Below are 18,146 nucleotides of genomic sequence, written 5' to 3'. Positions count from 1 at the left end.
CCATCACCATTCTTTAGCTCACTCACCCACCCCAGTTCAGACATGGCCATATACAAATCAGTCTGACCCTATGCCTCATGGAAACAGTCCAGCCCGAACTGCCAAGCCATGTCTTCCCTAGACCGGAAACAAGCATCCTGGGACCGGTTTCAGATTCATAATCCTCATCAGCCAGGCTATCTTGAATCCAGTGGCCAAGTGAGCAAGGGACTCACATCTGAGCATACCCTGCAAACTTAGGGCGAACAAAGCAATACAAAAGGGGATGATGGACGGAGCGTTTGAGCAAATCAAACACTCACCCCAGTCAACTGATCTGGGTTTAATCCATCACCATTCTTTAGCTCACTCAGCCACCCCAGTTCAGACATGGCCATATGCAAATCAGTCTGACCCTATGCCTCTGGTGAGGTAAGCATGAACCAGGCAGGCTTTTCCATGGTAGTTAAGTCCCTGTATGTTCCACGTAAGGTATGTCATGGAGGTCAAGTCACAGGAGTTTAAAGGAATGTGAGCAAGGTGCAAATGGATAATGCAGCAGATTACCGGTGAATGAGGAGGGATGAAATGAAATGTTGTGGTGGAAAAAATGGATGAAAAGTCGTCAACAACAGCAAAGCAAGTAAACAACCACATACCACCCCTCACCCACTCCAACCAAAGCCCATTGTTGAGGTGAAGGAACTCACCCCCTCCCCAGAAGCCCATTTTCTACTTTGAAGTGCAATTTTGAATCATCCCTAGAGGTGGGGATCGACCAAGCACACAACCCAGCCAGTAAAAGCTGGGTGGCCCAACAAGTAAGCTACACGGGGCATAGAACAACTGGTGAGTAGTGACCATATTTGGAGGAAGACTCACATTGACAGTAGCAAAGCATTAAACATATAGCTGCAGTTAGGTAAAGGTACAGAGCGGGTGCCTGCAGTGATCAGCATGGTCCACTGGAGAATGCGAAGGGCACCCAAAAGCAATGAACATGGCAGGTGATCAGTCTTTGTGGCAGAGGTGAGTCGCATCAGAGACATGCACCAAGTCTCCTGTTGAACTCTCACTTTTGCTGAGCTGATTGGTGAATTTGAGAGCTGATTTGGCATCCGTGAACCAGCATCCCTCAAGATGGCATCTCGATCTACATAGTTCAGCAGTCGAGCGACAATGGGTTACGCCGGCGCTTCCATGGGCAGCCTGGTGTCATGATTCCTGCCTAGGTCCTCATTAGAACCTTAGTCTTACAAATCCCACCCCATTCCCGTGCACCTGCACGACCTGTATGTGTGTAGTGTTTTTATGCTTGTATTGATAAATGCTTGGTTTGGTGAAACATAATGTGGCGTTTATTTCATTCCGATTTTGTAAACACGCAACCTCGTAGTATTGCTAAGTTTGCATTGTTGCCAGGTGAGCTGTAAGCAAGATTATTTAGCCAGGTCATTTTCCGAAGGCTGCGTGTTGAACAGTGAACATGTTACTCGAGGTTTGCCTGAAGCGCATTTGCATGTTCTGCCTTACGCGAACGTGGGCACTATTTCTCTGGATGCGGTCGGCTATTTAAACCGCACCCAGACTTCCAGAACTCGCTTTGCCTTCAGGATTCCGTCGGACGAGGATCGCGTCAGAGAGGTTCAGTTGCAGACTCACCCAGAGGCCTGGTTAAAGCGGCAGGACGATTTCAGCTTGGCAATCCCGCATTCAGAAAAGACCTGAAAACGAACAAAGGACAAGAGTTAAAAAGATAAGTACAAGTGTTTTTGGAACTTATCATTATTTCTAAAGTTTGAAGAAGACCACGGACATATCTATGTATTCCAAGAAACGTTTTGGGGAATTTATATTTGAAAACGAATCCTGATTATTTATGTGATTAATACATTGCAAGAGAATATTGTGATGTGTTTAGAAGACTTGTTTCAGAATTGTTTAGCCTTTACTTTTTGAGTATAGGCATAGGTTGTCTTGTATTCTTTTCTCTTTCGTGTTGACAACAGGTTTGGACACAGAGAGAATTCAGAGACAGCTATTTACGTTTGAAAGGAAAACCATTTCCAAGTAAGTCACGAAGTAGAGAAGGGGTTGAGTAAGAATTATTGGAGGAAGGTTATTTAAAAAACTGTGTCTTTATTATTTCTCAGATAATTATAATCAAGTACCTCAAGCCAAGGAACCCCTCTTTAAGGACAAGACGACTCACACCCACAAGACAAAGAAATACTGGACAAGGATAGAACAAGGCTGAATCGCAGGTAGGAGGCTAGGTAGAATAAAGTGCTGCAATAACCTTATAGAAAGTCTCTTAGCTGGTTTACTTAAGAATTACATGAGTGAAGGCCAATCTATCATTAAAGTCCTTGCTGCTTGTTGTTTCGCAGGTCGACAGCAAGATAACTTCACACCAACGTCCAGTACCGGCCCTCCTCCCATATTTCTAGTTTTAATCTAGCTGATAATAAAGATCAGCAAGTTTATAGTTAGATTTTTGGGAAGTTGGTCCCTTGCGTCTCTGCGAAATTCTCTACGTCCTCCAAGAGAAGATTGGTTCTGACAAAGGTAAGGGACGACGTAGCTTGGTCTTGACAGAAGGCAAAGTCCACGAAGATTATTTCGCCCAGACGCAATGGACCAAGTAACCTTACAGGATATAGCGGCAGTCCTTCAGGAAATAAAGGAAGAAAATGCATCTTTAAAGAGGGACATGTCTATTTTACAGGCCACTTTTCAACAGAAACCGATATTAAAACCAGCCACGTTCCAGGGTATAGCCTTTAGGGGGAGATCCTCAGACTCAAATTCAGGTAGTGACTCCCACATTTACTCCCTTAGCCCAGCCAGAAAGATTCTATGGAGATTGTAATACATTTTCCATATTTCTGCAGCAGTGTCATTTACACTTTTTGGCAAAGAAAAACGCCTTTCCCGATGATTCCTCTAAAGTAGCGTTCATGTTGTCCTATTTAGGAGGAGATGCTGCTTTGTGGTCATTTCCTTTAGTAGAGAATGATGATCCTATCCTATACAATTTTCAAAATTTCGAACGAGCATTAAAGAAATTATTTGCAAAGCATGTTTTTGTACAATCTGCAGATAATGAGTTACTAAATTTAAAACAGGGAACCTCTGATTTGCGTCATTATATTTCCCAATTCAATCGGTTGGTTCTAGAAGCAGGTTGGCCTTATGATAAAAGAGTTTCAATCTTCTACAGAGAATTGAGGGATGATCTAAAGGACATGGTTACTCAGATTTTGGAACCCCCAGAAGATATCAAAGAGTTCATTGATTTAGTAGTGAAGTTGAACCATCGTCTTAGTGAAAGAAAGGGTGAGAGAGGAAGGGGAGATCAAAAACTTTTGTTTACAAAAGATAAAAACCCAATTTCTCGAGACTCAGGTCCAAGATTGGATCCAGTAGAATCAATGCAGATAGGTTCAATCAGGGGTCCCTTGTCTAAGGATGAGAAGGAAAAGAGGAGGAAGTTGAATCAATGCCTCTATTGTGGCAAAACTGGTTATTTTGTCAGAGTTTGTCCCACAAAACCTGTACAATGAAAGTCTAAATCTTCTGAAATAGCCCTGATTCATGAGGAATCGGAAAACTAACAAACTCGATAAAGGAAGAGGTCAGTTTATCCAGTGTAGTTTCTAGCTTGGCCTCAACTGTTCCGCCTATAGGATGTAAACATTTTTGTATTATTGTAGAATTACGAAGCTTTCTCCAATCGTCTTCATCAAAGAAGGTAGAGGCAATCATAGACTCAGGAGCTACTGGTAATTTTATTGACACACAGTTCTTTTCCACTTTAGGCTTTAAGTCTATTTTAAAATCTCATTCAGAAATTGTCAGAGCTGTTGACGGTAAGGAACTGACTTCAGGACCCATCAATAAACAGACAGAGGTATTAGAAATGGACAGTTCCCCAATACATAGGGAAAAGATTCAATTTGATATCATAGACGCTTAACAGTTCAAATTGATTCTAGGGATTCCCTGGTTGATTTATCACAATTCCAAGATTGACTGGGTCAATAAAACCATTACCTTTGCTTCAGAACATTGTTCTAACCATTGTTTCCTTTTAGATAGAAATAAAGACGTGATACAAGGATTTGATTTCGATACTGAGTCTACTAGTGTTCTGGCCCTAGAAGGTGTTCCTTCAGTTTATTCAGATCTACTAGATGTGTTTGATAAGAAAAAAGCTAACACTCTCCCTCCTCATAGAGACTTTGATTGCAGAATTGATCTAGTTCCAGGAGCTACTCTACCATGTAGTAGAATTTATTCCTTGACCGAAAAGGAAAATTTACATCTTAGGGAATAATTGGATGAATTTCTTGCAAATGGTTTCATTCGTCATTCCAAGTCACCTGTGTCTTCTTCTCTTTTCTTTATTCCAAAGAAGGGAGGAGAATTACACACATGTATAGACTACAGAGCATTGAACAATGTTACTATAAAGAATAGATATCCCTTGCCTTTGATACCAACTTTATTAGATCAAGTAAAGAAGGCTACCATTTATACAAAATTGGATCTTCGAGGTGCATACCATTTGGTAAGAGTCCGAAAAGGCGATGAATGGAAAACTGCTTTTCGCACAAAATTCGGTTTATTTGAGTATCAAGTAATGCCTTTCGGACTCTGTAATGCTCCAGCTGCCTTTCAATTTTTTATAAATGAGGTACTTCATGAGTTTATTGACGTTTGTGGTGTTGTCTATATAGATGACATTCTAATTTTTTCCAATTCAGAAGAAGAACATGTACAGCAAGTTCGCGCCATTCTGAAAAAACTACTTCTAAATTCTCTATTTGTGAAATTAGAAAAGAGTCTGTTTCACGTTTCTAGAGTTGAGTTCTTAGGTTATGTCATCAGTCCCAAGGGAATTGAGATGGACCCAAAAAAGGTAGAGGCAGTTGATTCTTGGCCCAGTCCTACTACAGTTAAACAAGTACAAAGCTTCTTAGGCTTTGCAAATTTTTATCGCCACTTCATTCAAAACTTTTCTCAGATCATTACACCAATAACCAAACTACTTAGAAAGGGAGCAAAATTTATTTGGTCGGAACAGGCTGAAAATGCGTTTCAGGACCTAAAGAAAAAATGTGTTTCGCCCCCCATTTTAAGTCATCCAGATCCTAGTCAGCCCTTCATAGTAGAAGCAGATGCTTCACATTTTGCTTTAGGAGGCATACTTTCTCAAAGGAACTTAAACACTGGACAAATGCATCCCATCGCCTATTATTCCAGGAAATTGTCTGAAGCAGAATTAAACTATGCAATAGCAGACAAGGAACTTTTGGCACTAAAAGCAGTTTTTGAAGAATGGCGCCATTATTTGCTAGGAGCTCGTCATCCTGTAACAATTTATACTGACCATAGAAATTTACAAGCTTTAAGATCTGTGAAAGCTCTTTCTGCCAGACAGTTAAGATGGTCAATGTTTTTTAATGACTACAATTTCGTAATCACGTATCGCCCAGGGAAAGAGAATCTTAAAGCTGATGCTTTATCCAGAATTGGTGATAGTAAATTGGATTCATCTTTAGAAACACATCCAGTGCTTCCAATGTCATGTTTTCAGGCAAGTTTATCTGTCTGTGATGTAGTAACTGAAATAAAGGACGCACTTAGGACAAAGAGTATAGACGAATGGAAAAAAGATCTTCCTTATCTTCAAGAAAAAGAGAATTTAGTTTTTGTACATGATTTGATCTATGTACCTACTGACACTTTAAAGAAGAAAGTTCTTCATTTACATCATGACACCTCTTTAACTGCTCATCCAAGTGTAATTAAAACTTACGAGTTGATTAAAAGGACCTTTTGGTGGCCATCAATGTTTAAAGATGTACAAGATTTTGTGGAAACATGTAGTGTATGTATTCAAAATAAGTCATCTCATCAGGCTCCAAGTGGTTTGTTAACTCCACTTCCGAATCCACCCCATCCATGGCATACTATCTCATTAGATTTCATCATAGAATTACCAATTACACAGAAAGGGTTTACTACCATCTTAACTATTGTGGATCAATTCTCTCGTATGGCTCATTTAGTTCCTTTAAAGAAATTACCAACTGCTCTGGAATTGGCACATATTATAATGACTAATGTAATTCGTTTACATGGAATTCCTTCTGTAGTAATTTCTGACAGGGGATCCCAATTCATATCTCGTGTTTGGCGAAGTTTGGGTTCTCTTCTAAAAATGGAAATTCGGTTATCATCCAGTTACTATCCTCAAACGGACGGTTTAACTGAACGTACAAATCAGACAATAGAGCAATTTATTTGTTGTATGTTAAAAGACGTAGATGAAGACTGGTCTGATTTATTGAGTCAACTGGAATTTTCTTATAATAATGTTGATCATTCATCTATTGGTATGTCACCTTTTTTCTGCAATTTTGGTTTTCATCCTAAGAATTTTCCAAATAGTTTCGATGGAATGAATACAGTACCAGCTATTTCAGAATACATTTCTAAAATATCTACCATTAAAGAACAGGCCAAATTCCATTTAGCTCAAGCAAAAGAAAGTCAGAAAAAATTTGCAGACAAACATAGATCCAAACAACCAGAATACGTTCCAGGAGACAAGGTTTGGTTAAACACCAAAAATCTGAAGATAAAGGGATATCGTAAATTCAGGTCAAAGGGATATCCCTGGGTATGCACTAAAGAAACTACTTGTTATGTTGCTATATAGGTTCTAACCATTCATAGGGCCATGCATTCTAGCATTCTAACACAGGCATAATTCGCCAATGGAAGGGAACACCAGGTAAAGAGTTCCACACTAAAAAGTGAACGTTCACAATCTGTTTATTTTTTATAAACTTAAGACCTCTGGTTACACAAAATTACACAAAATTTGATTAAAAATCCAAAGAAAGTTCTTTGAACAAGTACAGTAAAATTTAAACAAATAAATAACAATTCATTACGCAAAAGAAAAACACAATATCACAGTCAATTAAAATTATGCAACACAGGAGAAGAATAATCATCACTAATACAATACATACACAGATAAATCCTATTCACCAACCCCCTTACACTGTGGCCTTAGGATACTCCTGCCACTTTTCTAAATCCACTGGCCCTTTCTTAGATATTGGTGGTATAGTAGACAGTATTAAAAATACATTAACATCTGCTACTCCCTTGGCCTTGTTTGGATTTTGGTAACAATTGCGTCGACGCGTTTCGGTGTTATACTACTTGATGTTGTAACACCTTCATCAGAACATGCCGTCTCTTTGGGGTCACCAGCTTATAGATGTATATTTAAAAGTCTCCCATTACTCTTGTGGCCAACACCCGGGGAGAAAACAACCGTCCTTGAACCTTCTCCGGACTGACACTGTAGGTTTTTTTATATACCTAGGGGTTGATGCCACTTCTCCGAGTAAGTAAGTCCTTTTCCTGTGTAATGATCAGGTGGGTTTGGATCCCCTCTTTGAATCGGATTCCTTTTAAAATTAGGCAAATATCTTTATATAAGTTAAAAAGTTCTCATGAACGGGCATATGAAGATTATTGTCTCTCGCTTAGGGACTGGATATGTCCTGTTCAAGAGTTTAGTAGCGCTTCTGCCGCGTTCTTCTCCCTATATCGTAAATTCAACCCACGATTTATTGGTCCTTTTACTATAGAGAAAGTAATCAATCCAGTTAGTGTTAAACTGATTCTTCCTTCGAGATATCAAATTCATCCAGTGTTTCATGTGTCTTTGATAAAACCTTTCAATCCTCGAACTCGGTTTGTGCAACCTCCTTCTCCGATAACAATAGAAGGCCATCCTGAATATGAAGTTAAAAGCATTTTGGACTCCAAAAGAGTTCGAGGAAAACTTTATTATCTCGTGGACTGGAAGGGGTATGGTCCGGAAGAAAGGTCATGGGAACCTTTGGAACATTTAAAGCATGCTCCAAGGCTGGTGAGAACTTTTCATGTCAAATATCCTAAGAAACCAAAACCTATCTCACCAGTTTTAGGGGGATCTTGAGAAGGGAGTACTGTCATGATTCTTGCCTAGGTCCTCATTAGAACCTTAGTCTTACAAATCCCACCCCATTCCCGTGCACCTGCACGACCTGTATGTATGTAGTGTTTTTATGCTTGTATTGATAAATGCTTGGTTTGGTGAAACATAATGTGGCGTTTATTTCATTCCGATTTTGTAAACACGCAACCTCGTAGTATTGCTAAGTTTGCATTGTTGCCAGGTGAGCTGCAAGCAAGAATATTTAGCCAGGTCAGTTTCCGAAGGCTGCGTGTTGAACAGTGAACATGTTACTCGAGGTTTGCCTAAAGCGCATTTGCACGTTCTGCCTTACGCGAACGTGCGCACTATTTCTCTGGGTGCGGTCGGCTATTTAAACCGCACCCAGACTTCCAGAACTCGCTTTGCCTTCAGGATTCCGTCGGACGAGGATCGCGTCGGAGAGGTTCAGTTGCAGACTCACCCAGAGGCCTGGTTAAAGCGGCAGGACGATTTCAGCTTGGCAATCCCGCATTCAGAAAAGACCTGAAAATGAACAAAGGACAAGAGTTAAAAAGATAAGTACATTTGAAAATTCCGATCTGGCGCCCAACGCAAGCAAGAGTGTTTTTGGAACTTATCATTATTTCTAAAGTTTGAAGAAGACCACGGACATATCTTTGTATTCCAAGAAACGTTTTGGGGAATTTATATTTGAAAACGAATCCTGATTATTTATGTGATTAATACATTGCAAGAGAATATTGTGATGTGTTTAGAAGACTTGTTTCAGAATTGTTTAGCCTTTACTTTTTGAGTATAGGCGTAGGTTGTCTTGTATTCTTTTCTCTTTCGTGTTGACAACAGGTTTGGACACAGAGAGAATTCAGAGACAGCTATTTACGTTTGAAAGGAAAACCATTTCCAAGTAAGTCACGAAGTAGAGAAGGGGTTGAGTAAGAATTATAGGAAGAAGGTTATTTAAAAAACTCTGTCTTTATTATTTCTCAGATAATTATAATCAAGTACCTCAAGCCAAGGAACCCCTCTTTAAGGACAAGACGACTCACACCCACAAGACAAAGAAATACTGGACAAGGATAGAACAAGGCTGAATCTCAGGTAGGAGAGTAGGTAGAATAAAGTGCTGCAATAACCTTATAGAAAGTCTGTTAGCTGGTTTATTTAAGAATTACATGAGTGAAGGCCAATCTATCATTAAAGTCCTTGCTGCTTGTTGTTTCACAGGTCGACAGCAAGATAACTTCACACCAACGTCCAGTACCGGCGCTCCTCCCATATTTCTAGTTTTAATCTAGCTGTTAATAAAGATCAGCAAGTTTATAGTTAGATTTTTGGGAAGTTGGTCCCTTGCGTCTCTGCAAAATTCTCTACGTTCTCCAAGAGAAGATTGGTTCTGACAAAGGTAAGGGACGACGTAGCTTGGTCTTGACACCTGGGAACCAGTGAGAAGTGTGTTTGTTTGCCTATAAAGACTTCAGATATGGCCTCACCTTGGAGGTCTCAGAGCATGGTTTCAACAAAGTCTTCCATCTTCGAGATCATGGTAAATTCGGGGACACCATAATCCTGAGGTTGTTAAGCCAAGACTTCACTTCCAAGTCTTTACTTTTTGCTTTGATGACTTCTAGCACTTTGTCCATTAGCAGGAGATGTTTCTTAGTCTGCTTGATTGTCGTTTATATCTGGAACATGCTTTTCAAGGCGGACCAGCCCATTTTTCTGTTTGTCTGCTTACTGTTTGACTAGATCCAGGTGGCTGGTGAGGAGATCTAGCTTTGCATCAATTGCTTTAAGGCTCATTTTGACATCTACAAGCAGTTCTTTTAACATATTGTGTGTCTTCCTCCATTAAGCAATTAAGAGACATCTTCAGCCACGATTTACGCTTTGTCTGCGTGTCTGACGCTTGCCCTCAAAGTTGGGTTTGGACTGTCGTGCCTTATGCTTGTCCATGGCCACGTAGCAAGGCAGGGAGGCCAGAAGTGTGTAGCAAAATGCAGGCAGAACTCTGACAACAGTCTGCACCGCAGCAACAGGTAGACCAGGTGTCCTCATTCCAGACACTGGTGGGTTCGCGTTGATGGTGCAAGGGAGGAGCCATCAGTCAATGTAGCCTCTAGGTCAGTTAGCAGGCCGGGGGAGCAGCAGGCTGGCCGGGGCAAGCTCTGAGCCCCAGGTAATATCCACAGTAGGCATGCTCAGCCAAGAGAAAGTGCAGGAGTGCTGCACACCCAACCAGGGCACAGAGAGTGAGTGCCCATGTTCACCTGGGTGAAGTCAAGCGACAACCACCTCCAATGAGCAGACTATCACAGTTTATTTCAATATGAGGATAGCAGTTACCCCAGCAGCTGCCCCTATGCCGTGGGGCCGATCAGCAAAGAACAGGATCGCAAAAACCTGCATGAATGTCAGCGCAGCCTCACACGTTCCCAGGCACAAATCCAGGCCCATCTCTCACCCACATAATTCTGCCATGTGCCGGCGACCCAAGGGCAGAGGCCTCTCCGTTGCACCCTAAATCGCAGGAGTGGTGAATTGTTGGCAAGTAACACCGGAAGTCTTAACACTAGTCGAAGGGTCCTCACACCCACAGCACCCTGCGCAGCTCCCAGCAGTTGAGCAAATCCTGACAAGGTTGTGCCCGCACACTTACAGGTGGCCAGCCCACTGCACAGTCCCTCCTACCACCGAAGGCACACCCTCCACGCAGACAGCAGGCGCACACAGGTGCTGATAGCCCGCCAAATTGATGCACCTGGTGCCTGGCCCCAGCAGCGCACCAACAGTGGCTTCAAACACGCCTCAAGGTTGCCCCCTCCGCCACTCGGCCTACGAAGCATGCCAGCTACACCAGGCCTCAGCCTGATCCTCCACTTCTGTAGAGTCGGGACACCACAAATCTCGCTCCTCAGGAGCCCCACATAATGTGTATGTCACAGCGATGGGTAGAATATCATTTGGGCCCAAGGTTCATTGGATGTAAGCTGGATTGAGTGTTTGTCAGGCAGAGACTCTCTAGTGAGCAGTCATCTTGCAACCCGGCCAAGTGCCACCCCTGGAAACAATATTTTGTACAGAAATATTTTGTCAAAAAAATAGTTTATTATAATCTTGTGTTTCGATACTTATAATAGTAAGTAAAAAATATCCGAAAAAAAATATTGCGGCCAGTAATATTGTTCAAAAACATAGAAAAATATTGAATTTGTAGGTATATAGACAAAATATAAAGTGGTAAATGACAAACATTAAAATATAAAATTTATATAATGTAAATGTTAAAAAATCCACTAATATTCAATATTATATATAAATATATATTTATATACACACACTCACACATATGTGTACAAGACTCTGTTATCGTTGACAGAGCCCTGCACTGCACTGCAAAACGTATTGACAGTGGCCATCTTGACAGCGGTTCCTGACAATTTTTTAGAAATGACCGCCAGCTTCATAGACATTTCAAAATTAGGGTGGGTCCTTTGTCAAGTTGAGAGAGTTATTTACTCCATATTTCCCGATCAGTAGATCAAGATTGATACACTGACCAAGTGTACCCCGGCCCTTCCTAAATCCATACTGGCTATCAGCCAGAATACCCTCCTGTTCTGCCCATTCCTCTAATCTAACAAGCATGACTCGGCTAATAATCTTAACCGACGAGTCAAGAAGAGAGATGGGACGATAGTTTTTTGCGTCAGACCTACTGCCTTTTTTGTAAATTGGCACAATGATGGATTCGCCCCAAGTTACAGGTATCTTAGAGCACACAGCTGCATTAAAGACGGATGCCAAAAGAGGCCCCCAGATCTCTGGTGCTGCTTTGTACACATCGATGGACACCCCATCTGGGCCCTGGGCCTTCCCTCCCTTGCTGATACTTATACCTTGTTCAACTTCGCTAGGCGTAATATTCAGTGGCAAAACCTCCAATCCTGTGGGATTAATGTCCACCAATCTATTAGAGTCAAAAATATTAGAAAAGTGAGCTATCCAGCCATCACTCGGGACATTTGAAGTTAGCTCAGGGGTCTTTTCATCCTTAAGGAATGAAGAGTTAATCGTGGCCCAAAATAAGGTACTATTTGATATCTGATGCTTGATTGAGGGAGTCCCATGCCTGTTGCTGCAATTCCCTCTTCCTCTGTTGGAGTACACATTTATATTGCAGTCTTGATTTAATAATTAAATCACTGTCCCTAGGCTTTCGGGCTAAAGAATGCTTCAGATCATTTAATGTGGCCCGGTTCCTTCCTTTTGTGGGTATAACTGCGTCCAGTGAACTTGACATTAATAGCTTTATTAATACCATTAAAAGCCGACAAAACCTTCTCATGGTCACTTCTATTTTCTAAAATGGATACAATATTGACTAAATTCTCCTTTACAATGGAACTAGTCAATTCGTGGGCCCTTTCGCCTGCCCACCTTAGCCTAACCCCATTGGTCCTGTGGGGTTCTACATTGGTGATCGTCAGACCTACACTAGCTGTCCTTCCAGCCCAAAAAATAGTTTCCAAAATAATACAATTATCGTCACTTGATGTAGTTACAACAATTCTGGGGGGAGCACAGCAAGAGATAATATTAGAGGACACAATTACATGATCAATTATAGAACTAGTATGCCGGTTTTTAAAAGTAGGGATGGATAAACCATTTACGTCTTTACTATACTCCAAAATTTCCAGGTCGTAACAGCCCATTAGCTTACGTAATTCTTCCCCGTAGCTGTTATGCCCGAAATGCAGGACATCCCATCCAGCATTGTTAGTAACCCCACAGACCTTTAGCGATGACAGTTCACATAAATTGATATTAAAATCCCCTATCCATATAAAATCAAATACAACATTCCTGTCTAAGCATAGATTTTCAATAGCACCAGCTAACTCTATAACTACTTTGGCCCTAGTGTTGCCGAAGATATTATTATAATAATTCATCAGTAGTATATTACGATCTTTATCCTCAAGAAGCCAAAGGATCTGCCCGTGTTCGCCCACGGCCAGATACTTTCTAACCTCAATTGTGTGTGAAATAGAAACTAAAGTTAATAGGCCCCCTTTCGCTCTGCCTGGTCCCACCCCTTTAGCCGGTAAATTATAAGAGACAAATCCATCATAACTAATTTCATCCCTGCACCATGTTTCCTGAAAACATAAAATGTCGTATATATTATTGAAATTTGGCCAACCTGGATCCCTCTCTTTGGATTTTAATCCAGCCACATTCCAGCTGACAAATGTGGTGTTTTTATCAATTATGCCAACACTATCAGACATTAAACATTGTTTTTGACATTGTTTTTGACCCAATCCATTTTTCTGAGGGCCAATACTTGTGACCCGAGGCTCCATAATCACACATGGATAAGCCACCTGTTCCGGGCCCAAGTGTGGCATTTAACCTCGAAACCACATTATTAACTTCATTATTATCCACACTACCATTGGTAATAACCTGTAACGACGGCTGACAATTCAATTTAAGTCAGTCATTTACATCCAAACCGCTTAATGCCTGGAAGCGATTTGGCATGGTAATATAAAAAATGGCCTGTGAATAGATGGATAAGGTCTACTTCTTTTAGCATCTTGGGATATAGTGTTAAGGTGGCTATAGAAAAAACCTAACGATCGGACACATACGTTATAATCAGTTATAAGTAACGAAGCTGCTCTAAGAAGGACTGTGGCTGCGTGTTGTGGGTGTTTGAAATTTACAATAACACAGTCTCCCTTACAGCTCTTCCTAGCACTCCCTATCCAGTCAGCCCTTCTTGTAGTTAGAAATTGATCAGAGAATGCAGTAGGGAAGCCACATTGTCTGTTTAACCAGGATACCGTTTTATTTTTTAGGGAATCAAGGGTTTCCCGTTGGCTCTCGTTCCCAATTTCAGGTACGTTAGTTAAAACTACGACGTATGGTGCACACTCAGGGGGGAGGTTAATGGAGCGCCTTCCCCTAACTTCAGTCCATCCCTCCTCCTTCCTTACTACTGGTGATACATCCTGAGTACCTTTGCAAACTAGAGGGGCCGGGTTCTGAACTGCAGTTTCCCTAACATATGCCCCTCTCTCTGGCTGAGTGTCTTAATTAATATTACCCCTCAGTACGGGGGTTATTAAACTGCCTGCATCATCCATATACTTATTCAAAAGTCCTCCTAATCTGTTTACCTCCGCGGACAACTGATCACGTTTGTCTATTAGGGGTTTAACAATGCCTTTTATCTTACGATCAATGGCGCTGACTAAGAGTGTAAGTTGTTCAGCATCCAATTTTATACTATCATCTTTAGTCATAGCATCGCTATCCCTAACAAGTTCTGTTGAGGAGGTGACTGTTCTTTTCCTATTTGTACGGGCACCCCCTCGTTTAGGCAGGACTTTTCTACATGCTCTAACCGCTCTATTGGGAGGGGTCGGAGAACACTGTGCTGATATAGCCATAGAGTCGTCCACTTCAGTTTGAATGGGGACTGGCTGTTCAGACACTACTTCGACAGACACGTCTAGGTTGCTGGTGTTACAAGTTTCACCCATTACTAATGGAGCAGAAGAAATGCATAAGGCAGAGGGCAAAGGAGGGCTATTTAATCCCAGCGACGATCGCCTCTCATTATTAATTTTGTGAACAACCCCAATGTGGCAGATGCTGGTGCTATTTTATTTTTAGACATGTTTCTGAAAAAGATTTCAAGTGGGGCTTAAAAGACCGTATAAGCTATCATGAATTATCTAAGAATGTGTAATCCACCAAATAGTGGCACAAGGCTTATTATTAAATAAACACACAATTATAATGTATTAAAACAAACTTTTGAACAAAATCTCACAGTAAAATATAGGAGTCCAAAGTCCAGGGGGCCAAAATCCGTGGCCCTGCCTCGACCTGCCCCGGACGGTCCCGCCCTTGTCCCGGGCTTCTCCCGCGCGCGGTCCCGCGACGCGGAAGGAGTAGCATCCTCTTGTGCGCCTCCGGGCGCGAAAAGCAGCTGGTGGGCGGCGTCCCGGTCCAGCAAGGGCTGCTGGATGTTAGAGTCAAGTTAATGTCTACCACCTTGCAGCTTCCCCTTATAAACCCTTTGACTTCTTACTGTGTGTTTTTTTTTTTTATATGACGATTTTCATTTCATCCACTCGCTCCGCAAACAGTTGGTTTGCTCCAATTCTGCTTGCGAGATGAAATCAGCAAGTACAGGGAGAGGCGGTCTTCTCTAAATAATTATCCAGCATACCGGCGCACTCCCTCGCTCTCCTTCACTCGGGACGCAGGAATGCTGCCAGCAGTGTCGCCTCGCCTCGCCCCCACCTGCTTACTCTATTTGCCTTGGGAGCCGTGGGAGTCAGAGTTCACAAATTCCAGCCGGTGCTCTTAAAACAAAGAGGAAGTCTAAATAGCGATCCCCTTGCCAGGAAATTCACTGAGCCTCACAGAGAGCCAAACTCCAGCTGGCTCCTCCAACGTGCCATTTGCAAAGGGGGGGGGGGCGGAGTCAAGGATCACCTGGCTACACGGAAAGCTAGTTCCGGTAAAGGGCAAAGTCATTCTGTGCCCTGGGGACTCCCCAACTTTTTGCTGAATGGTACTGGTGGTAATTGACTCTGACTGAACCTGGGCTCTGCCTAACCAGACCTAGGGCCAGTGCTATTCTGAAAGAGACACATTTAGAATACAGTGAAAATGTTGTAGATGATTCTAGGACTCTAGTAAATATTCCCGATTTCATGCCCTTATGTGGTTATTTAAAATCATACCCTTATATAGGCATAAGAATCATACCCATATTAAGACATAGCTAATGCAGTCCAAATACGGCAAGGCTACTCCCATAGACTCCTAGAAAGCACAATGCGTTCTTAAACAAACCAAGCCTCCAGCAGCCCGGGAATTCCCCCTGCTTCTGTATTGATTTGTCCTAGAACTCCTGGAGTCCTGAAAGAACTGCGAGTTCTTAGTGACGTCTTATGTCCAACCTTACGTCAAACTCGGCACCTTCCAGGTATAAATATACCAGCATCTGTTAGCAACACACAGTGGTTTGGAGCAGATCGGCTATCTACTTGCCCGACGCCCTGCTGATGCGAGTGCCGAAGGAAGACGATCCTCCCTGCTGACGCACTGAGAGAGACGCTGTCTTTTCTCCTGCAGAGAAATCCAGCTCTGGTGTTTCCCTGTCACCCTTGCGGGTTGCTGGGAGATCGAGTCCTGAGAAAGAGATACAAGACCTCCTTCATTCTATAACCAAGGTACGGAGCTTATTAAGACCGTTAGAGAATTCTTGATTCAGATTCTTGGCAAAAACTGTAACTCATCTACTCCTTCCCTGAACTAGGCTTAGGTTAGGTACACTGAGGTAGGCGTATCTTAGAAACACCAGTTGAGTACGTTTAGTCATTATTTTATCATTGTATGTATTTTATCTATTTTAAGTATCATATGGCTTAGAAACCATATAAATGCTTTTACAGTATTATTTATTAATACTCATTTTACTGTACGCTCTTTACTTTATGGAAATCAAGAAGAGAGAGTACCCCACTATCACCAGGGATCAGGGTACTAAGACAACCAGTCTGTAAGGAATCCCTGGGTATATTACTCACACAGAGGAATTTTTCCTATATTTCAACTAACGCCACATTACCCTCCCTATATTGCGGAATACTAATGTGGGGGAAAAAGGAGAAAAGAGCAAATTCCACACTAAAATAGAACGTTCACAATCTTTTTAATCGACAAGAAATTTTTACAAAAGTTTGATACATACATAAATTGGTTAAAATATCAAAGCAAGAAAAGATTTTGAATTCATATATTTAAAAACAAGGATCTGAAAACAATTCAATATAAACAGTAAACAAACACAAATTCATTTATCACAATTCATATATCACAGTAAGCAATTAAAAAAACATATTAAAAAACAGTTATGTCAGACAAAAGTACTGGATGATAATGAAAGAAAAAACCCCACTACACTGTGGCCTCTGGATTTATGTGCCATTCCTATGTCTAGATCCAATGGTCTTTTGTCTATTAGCACATGGTGTAGTCAGTAGTACCCTTAATAAATCAGTATCTACCGCTTCCTAGACCCTACTTGGATTCTGTATAACAAAAGAAAAGAATGCGTCGACGCGTTTCGGTGCTGTAGACACTTGATGTAGTAGCACCTTCCTCAGGACATGCCGTTTCTTTGGGGTCACCGGCTTCAGGGATTGTTATTTACCACCCTCCCTGCAGGTACATATAAAGAGAAGCATGGTATCACTGATCTGATTTATAACATAGATCTAGATCTTACAATGTTCCTTGAAACTTATTTACACCAGAAAACTCATTATCTAATATTTCAAGATCTTACATAGTGATGCTATATAGTTGTTCCAGGATCAGCTATTTATCGCATATTTGGCTTATTCATGTCACCATTGTCCTGCTATTGTTTCTAAGGATCATTCCTATTCTCATAGCATAGCATTTGTTACAATTCATAAGATTTCTGTATGGTCCCTCCGTTTCTTTCTTAGTGTGGAACTATAGAGAATATGGAGGACTTTCCCCAGGGGACATTTCATACCTGTCCCCCTTTTTCCCAGAAAGACCCCCTCTGTTGACTGCTTACCCAGTGAGACTCGATTTAATCTCTGGGGAGTTCTCTTTGGAGGTACGGGAATTCGTGCCTTCTGTGATTAACCAAGTAGTTTTCTTCCTAATTGTAGAATACACAGAGCTGTCAGTGATCTTGTTTCCCAATAGTTAAAGGCGTTTGTTGACGGACAAAAAGGGTCTGGGTTACCTGATTATTGCAGTGAAGAACTATCCATTGTATGTACTATTCCAATATTCCGCTCTGACTGTATTTGTCACTGTTAGGGAATGAAAAATATTTAACTATTTTCTTGCACTCACTTCTGTGTATATTGAGTTTTAGCTAATCATGACATGCATATTATCTTACCTTAAAACTTGTTACAAATAGTTCATAGACGGGCATCTATCCGCGCTGTTTCTTTGGGCAGCTTGATTTTTTCTGTTAGGGTAGACATGATGTGGTGTTTACTTTTCTAATATGTAAGAGGAAATTCTTTATATCTTTTTTTATATTCCCTATCCT

This window comes from Lissotriton vulgaris, chromosome 8 (genome assembly GCF_964263255.1).
Source record: "Lissotriton vulgaris chromosome 8, aLisVul1.2, whole genome shotgun sequence".
Lineage (NCBI taxonomy): Eukaryota > Metazoa > Chordata > Amphibia > Caudata > Salamandridae > Lissotriton > Lissotriton vulgaris.
This window is presented reverse-complemented; position numbering follows the sequence as displayed.